This window comes from Nilaparvata lugens, chromosome 2, assembly GCF_014356525.2.
Source record: "Nilaparvata lugens isolate BPH chromosome 2, ASM1435652v1, whole genome shotgun sequence".
NCBI classification, from domain to species: domain Eukaryota; kingdom Metazoa; phylum Arthropoda; class Insecta; order Hemiptera; family Delphacidae; genus Nilaparvata; species Nilaparvata lugens.
In genome coordinates this window covers 25,978,798-25,986,413 of record NC_052505.1, presented here as the reverse complement: position 1 = coordinate 25,986,413, position 7,616 = coordinate 25,978,798, and positions in this window count along the sequence as shown.

The window sequence follows — 7,616 nt, the reverse complement described above, 5'->3', positions numbered from 1 at the left end:
AATCCTTGGAACCTCAATTTTCTCCAAGCCTTAGCCGTTCAACCTAGACCTCTTGCTAAAGCATCAAGAAATAAGACCAGCAGGCTTTCTTCGCTCGCCTTCATTTTTCATTAGATACTTTAAGGCTTGATTAAATCGGCGGTTGATTTGAATTGTGCAGCATTCAGTTGCGTAATCTCCTTTTTTTATAAAATGGAGTGATATAACACCATGATTGAGATATCATGATAATTTTTGTAATCGAGTTCTTTCTGTAATTTTCTAAAAAAAAGTGAGACAATTCTTTTTAAAAAAATGAATAGAAAATAGAGTGATAAAACACCATGATTAAGAAGATATCATGATAATATTTGTAATGGAGTCTAGTTCTTTCTGCAATTTTCTAAAAAAATATGAAGGAGTGAGACAATTTTTTTGAACAACAAACTCAATCTGTATAATTGTAAAAATAGATTTTTTTTTCACACTGTCTCTGTCATAAAGACAAATGGAATGAAAAATCAGAACATTAGAATGAATGATTAAGACAATATGTTGCTTCAACCAATTTGACAGTGATCATTCATTGAAGATGATTCTTAATGATGATGGACAATCATTGTTCTAGCTCAATCTTTTATTATCAACTCGAATGGAATTACAGGTTACAAATCTGTATCTCATTAAGTAGGCTAATACGTTGACATAATACAATGTATTGTAGTGTTTTACTTAAAGCATCCTTAGATACTGTAGTGAATTTGAATTTCGTTCCTTCAGTCGGGGTACGTAATGTCGGCTGCTAGTGAGAGCAAAATGGCATCACTCGTGATGACGTCACGGACGTTAACTTTGTTACGTTCAATCTGTGAGTGCCCAAACATATTCTGACCGCTGGGCGCAAGTTGCAGATTCACGAGATCAACCCACAGATAAACCTCCAGACCACGAATTTTTGCATTCCATTGTGGCGTGGGAGACCCTCACATTATCATCAAAGTGGACATTTCCACCTATCCGATAGATATATACTGTAGCATCAGATTATTGGTGGATTCATGGAGGATCGGCAGCCTTGATTGTGGGTTGATTAGTTTGTGCTTTCCTCCCCTTCCCCCTCTCCCAAAGAGGCAAGATAACCTCTCTCCCTCACACCTCCTTCATCCTCCCCATTTATCTTTCAACCCAGCACTTCAAGAAGCGTGCTCGAGAAGTCAACATCGTTTCGTTCTGTGTCTCCTGTTTCTGTGGCGTTCGAGCTGAACGCAATTACCTCGTTTCGTTTCATGATATATGTACAATATCATATAGGCCTATGCATAAAGACAGGATATCGTCAGCAGTAACTTCTACACACGAGATACAGTCCACTTCCTCGCCAGTTCCAAGGTTAGTGCAAATTAAAGACTTACTTTTGGGGCTGTCGACGTTTTCCTGAATTAAATCTTAACTGTACCTCAATTCATAGGTTTGGGGACAGGACAGGATTACCAGATTATTATTAGATAAATGAGATGAAAAATCAGATAATACTATATGTATGGTATATCACCATACTTTGTGTGACATCTTAAAATTATTGAGACCATGAAATAAAATAAATCGAAGGAATAAAAGATATTATTATTGTCAAAGGCTAGGAAGAGTATCAAAATGTACTGTTACCTGCTAGCAATGAAGATTATATTTATCAACAGCTTAGACTGAGATAAGAGCACCGTTCTATATGGCATATTTTGGGAGTATTATTTATTGAAAATTATCATTTATTGCAAATAATTTGTAAATTGTTTATAGTCAACCATCAAATTTGGAGGTTACAACGACTTTGTTTACGTTAGTGAACAGCTGTTTTGAATGCAGTCAAGAAATTAGTCAAAATGAATTATTTGTACTACTGAACTTTCGTTTCAAAACGATGATATAATTACTTCTAAAAACCAACAATTATTGTAATAAGGATGAGAGTTTCATAATAAAAATATATTTTTTATTGTTAAAATAATTCATTAATGGAAATGTACAACCTGTTAAATACTAGTAGTTCTGTGAACAGTGGAACTCGCGCAGTTATAAACCGCAGCCTCATCTTATACTGTCCATCAGAGTAAATCCTGTCTGTATGTCATGTTGGCGAGATATCGGTGTTAGAACGGCTAATGGCTGTTGGGGTTGGTGTATCAAAAATGATAACATCAAAAGCTAATATCCTTCAAGACATACTGTCAACAGGACAGCCTGACTTCAAAGCAGAGAAAGAGACAATACTATGTTATTTTAGTTATTAATTGCATGCGCTATTGCATGCAATCAATAGTTTATTTATTTATTCATTCACAATGGAGACAACGGGTTTCCCCAAATATGTCTCCTTAACAATAAAAATTATACAGATACAAATGAAAAAAGGAAAATAATACAAAATTATGCAATAATAAATAATACAAACAACGAAAATACCACCTAATTCAAAAATGAAAAATACAAAGATTTCAAATACTTATGGAAAAGTAAAAATAAAACAAATTGAGAATTCAAAATTCAAAAACTTATGAAAATTAAAGAATATAATTATTATAAACAAAAATTTTATCAATAGAATAAATAACATTTATAGCTGAACAACGTCCCAAACCATAATATGCACATTCACACTGATACACCAACTATTTATTCGATCAGATCATGCTTACACAAGATTTAATTATTATCATAATAATGCTTTCCGGAATTTAGCGCGAGAAAACTAGAACACATCTAGGTGCCCAGACAAGCTGTTATAAGTTCTTTGCATCCTATTTGATAGTGCATAAAAATTGTATTCAATGAGGCATGCAATTTAAAGTCTACATAGCTGCGGATTTTTCAAGTTACATTGAGAAATTGAATTGCATGCGTCATGGCATGCGATTTATAATCAACTCGACAGCTGATTTATGATGAATAATTCTATAGTCTGATTTTTTTACTCTGATATTGGCATATGAAGGTGGCTCCTTTTTACTTTCCTTGCCCTATTACCATAGGTAAGGAAAGTATTGCTTTCCAAAAAAAATTAAGGTACCCTAATTTCAAGTTTTCTATATGTTTCAAGGTCCCCTGGGTCCAAAACATGATTTTTGTCTGTGTGTGTGTGTGTGTGTGTGTGTGTGTGTGTGTGTGTGTGTGTGTGTGTGTGTGTGTGTGTGTGTGTGTGTGTGTGTGTGTTGTGTGTGTGTGTGTATTAGTGTATGTGCATCTGTGTACACAATATATCATCTCCCAATTAACGGAATTACTTGAAATTTGGAACTTGAGGGCCTTACAATATAAGGATCCGTCACAAACAATTTCGATCTGATGCAATTCAAGATAAAATGATGAAAATGTTGTCAAAAAAAGGGTTTTTCGCGATTTTCTCGAAAACGGCTCCAACGATTTGGATCAAATTCATGCCTAAAATAGTCATTGATAAGCTCTATCAACTGCCATAAGTACCATATCTGTAAAAATTTCAGGAGCTCTGCCCCATCTATGCAAAGTTTGATTTTGGATTCCCGATTATCAGGCGTTAGATACAATTTAAACAAAAAATTTCAAGTGGAAAAGATTGAGCATGAAAATCTCTTCAAATTATGTTCAGTAACATTTTCACCTGAAATTGAAAATAAGCTCGAAATTCGAGAGAATGTTATTATTTCAATTACAAACTGTTGGCAACTGTTGATTCTATTAAATCATTCACTATGAAGAGATAGCAAACTTCGTGTGTCTCCAGCCTTATTGTCCTGTCACCAGCTGGCTTAGATCTTTGAATAATAGACTTGAGATGCGCGGGAACACTAGTGTCAGGTGATAAATTTCCATAACGGCAAGGAAAGTTGTGTGAGTGCGCCACCAGATTTTTTTAATAAATATTTTTTGGATACATGAGAGAAGACCAGAACAAATAAAAGTCCAGAACCTCGTATTTTCAGCTCATTTTCCAGTTTTCAGCTTTTTCTGCCAAATCCAGTGATCTGACGGAAAAATTTGCTCCAGCCAGTGCTTTAGATTATAAAATGAGATCATTCGCAACTATGTATCTCCAATAAGTACTGAGTTATGATTTTCTTTAAAAATGAGTGAAATTCAAAGAATAAATCAACCTGTATCCTGATCTTAGATTTTAGAGCACAAAAATACGCCCAGAGGGACTTTGAATTATACATTTAACTAATTGGTAAAAATCGGAAGATATTGTTGATAAAAAATTAAAACTCATCAGAATTAATTTTGTCTTTTGAAAATTGCAAACTGTTGGTTCTATTAAATCATTCACTACGAAGTAGCAGACCTCGTGTGTCTCCAGCGTTATTGTCCTATCACCAGCTGTCTCATGTATTTGAATAGTAGACTTGGGATGCGCGAGAACACTAGCGTAAGGTGATCAATTTTCATAACGGAAAGGAAAGTTGTGTGAGTGCGCCTCACCAGATTTTTAATATAATATTATTTGGATACATGAGAAAAGTCCAGAACCAATTTCTTCATGTAAAATTTTCTTGTGCTAGATGCAGAGTGGCCCAAAGAACCGTATTTTTAGTGCATTTTCCAGTTTTCAGCTATTTCTGCCAAATCCAGTAATCGGATGTAAAAATTTGCTCCAGCCTTTGTTTTAGATTATAAAATTCTGAATAAAATGAGATCATTCGCAACTACCTATATCCATCTCCAATAAGTACAGAGTTATGATTTTTTCAAAAATGAGTGAAATTTAAAGACAAGATTAATTCTGATGAGTTTCAATTTTTTATCAACAATAACTTCCGATTTTTACCAATTAGTTAAATGTATAATTCAAAGTCCCTCTGGGCGTATTTTTGTGCTCTAAACTCTAAGATCAGGATACTGGTTGATTTTTTCTTTGAATTTCACTCATTTAAAAAAAAATCATAACTCAGTACTTATTGGAGATACATAGTTGCGAATGATCTCATTTTATAATCTAAAACAATGGCTGGAGCAAATTTTTCCGTCAGATCACTGGATTTGGCAGAAAAAGCTGAAAACTGGAAAATGAGCTGAAAATACGAGGTTCTGGACTATTTGCTCTGGTCTTCTCTCATGTATCCTATTAGAATACCCTATTCCACCCTCTAGGTTTCCTAATAATTGCGAAGTATTGCTACAACGCGGACTAGCTACAGTCGGATATGGGTCGGGGTCAGTAGCCGTACTGACAGGTGGAGTTACCGGACCTACACTTCTCCCTCTATCCTGATTCTTTACCCTCTGCTTCTTTCGCGAGATTTTTAATTTCAGGGGAAGAGTGTTTGTCCGTGCCGTTGCTGGCCGATTCGGCCCTCGGCCTTTGGAATACAGGGTGGGTGTTAAGGGAGATTAAGATAACCCTATACAAGGAGACGGATCTGGCTATCAGATCCCAACCAATAATTCTATTTATAAAGGTAGTACGCAATCTGAACCAACTGCGAATTGACGGCGAGCAAGCTGTACCTGCAAGCCCGGGATGTGGTTTTTCTATGGGGTTCAAGGTGAGAGCTATGGGGTAAAGGTATGACGGAACTATGGAGTTATTAGTAGTATTTAAGATATAGTTAAATGGGGCACGGTATAGGGTGTAAGCTATAGAGAATAGGGTGCAGGGTATGAGGTATACGGTATAGGGTATAGGGAACAGAGAATCAATAATAAGATTATTATTCTCTACAGCAAATAAATATCTGCTCAATAATCCGCAATCTGAGAATTGCGCTCTAGCTCTCAGCAAGCTGAACCTGCTAGCTAAACATAGTATATCTATTTCAATTTCATGATAATTAAAGTTTAGAGGATGAGGTTTCGGGTGTCGGATTTCTGAATCGCGAGCCTGCAGCTGCAAAAGGATTTTCAGCAATTCTGAAACTGCTGAACCGGATTTCCGCGCTAATCTGGTGACTGCGCGCCGGTTATTAAGGGTCAATCTGTGACTGCCCTTAAGGGTATGGGAATCACTCTCAATCGTCTGAAACGCTTTTAAATTAGTAGTCAGTACGTCGACTATTATGAGAGGATGGGGAAAGGTTTACAACGATTCTCCTAAGCTTCTCTGTGGTCTGAGGACCGCGACTGGGTCGATCTCTAATCTGTGACTGAGATCCTGCTCTACACTAGGTTTCCTACACCTCTCGCTGGTCTGAGGACCGCGACGGGAACGATCTCTAGTCTGGAACTGAGATCTCGTGCTAAACAGGGAAGGAAAAATTAAGAGAAAGAAAGAGAGAGGATGCCGCAGTCTAGGAACTTCGGCAAGGGAGTCCTCAAGCTGTACCTGAGAGCTAGAAGGATTTTAGAATATGGAAAGTGAATAGAAAGTAAGAGAAAGGATGCTGCAGTCTAGGAACTTCGGCGAGGAAGTCCTCAAGCTGTACCTGAGAGCTAGAAGAGCTAGAAGGATTTTAGAATGATGGAAGTGAAGAGAAAGTAAGAGAAATGATGCCGCAGTCTAGAAAATTCGGCGAGGAAGTCCCCAAGCTGTACCTGAGAGCTAGAAGGATTTTAGAGTAGGGAAAGTTGAGAGAAAGAAAGAGAAAGGATGCCACAGTCTAGAAACTTCGGCGAGGAAGTCCTCAAGCTGTACCTGAGAGCTAGAAGGATTTTAGTATAGGGAAAGTTGAGAGAAAGGACGTCGCAGTCTACCAACTTCGACAAGGACGAACTCAAGCTGCACCTGAGTTCTCTAGGAAATGATTGGAATTTTCCTACTAGGAATTACAGCAATTCCTACAGGAATTGAGTCAGAAACTGCTAAGCAAAGTTAAAATACAGGGCCACTCCAAAGTATGAAAACTAAGCAAGGAAAATTTACTCAAAATGATAATAATCTCTCTGCAAGGACAAACATTAATCGAGAAAACTATTCTCAAAAAAGACAGGGATTTCCCCACAAGAATAAAAATTAATTGAGAAAAACTAATCTCAAAAAGGACAGGGATTTCCCTACAAGAATAAAAATTCAATTGAGAAAAATTACTCTTTAAACTGAAGGCCACCTTACTACAGAGAAGGAAAAATATACGGACTACTTTCCTGACATACAATTACCTGAATCGACGTGGATACTGATACGGAGGATAACGAACAGATCCCCACTTCCCGTATTAAACTTGAACGTCGTGAAGCGACAGAGTCGATACTTATAAATTAACTACTCAAAAATAACCCGCTACAAGAGCCTAGTTAAATTCCCCACTCAACTATTTGTAGCACAAACTTGAGATCCCTTACAGGTTTCAAACCAAGGATAACTCGTTCACCCCCAGTGATACGAATTTAGGAAAATAGCTGACAAGAAAGAAAATCGCACAAGAAGTTCTAACTTCGAGTTGTCCGGAACTCGTCCTACAATATTCTATATTAACACAAAATAGAATAATTCCCCTACAAATAACTAGTACCGAGAACGTCGTAAGGAGAGGAGATTCGCGACCCGATCTCACGCTCAACCACCGAACAACTGCCTCTTGCCTAGCTCTGCTCCTCACAGAGTAGGGTCCGTGGAAAATTGGGAAACCGGGGGAAAAGAGATTGCCGACCAATAGGAGTCTCAGGAGACGATCACGCCACTGGCCATGTGACAGGGTATGAGTCCACTAGTGCTGATGCTAAGGGTGCAT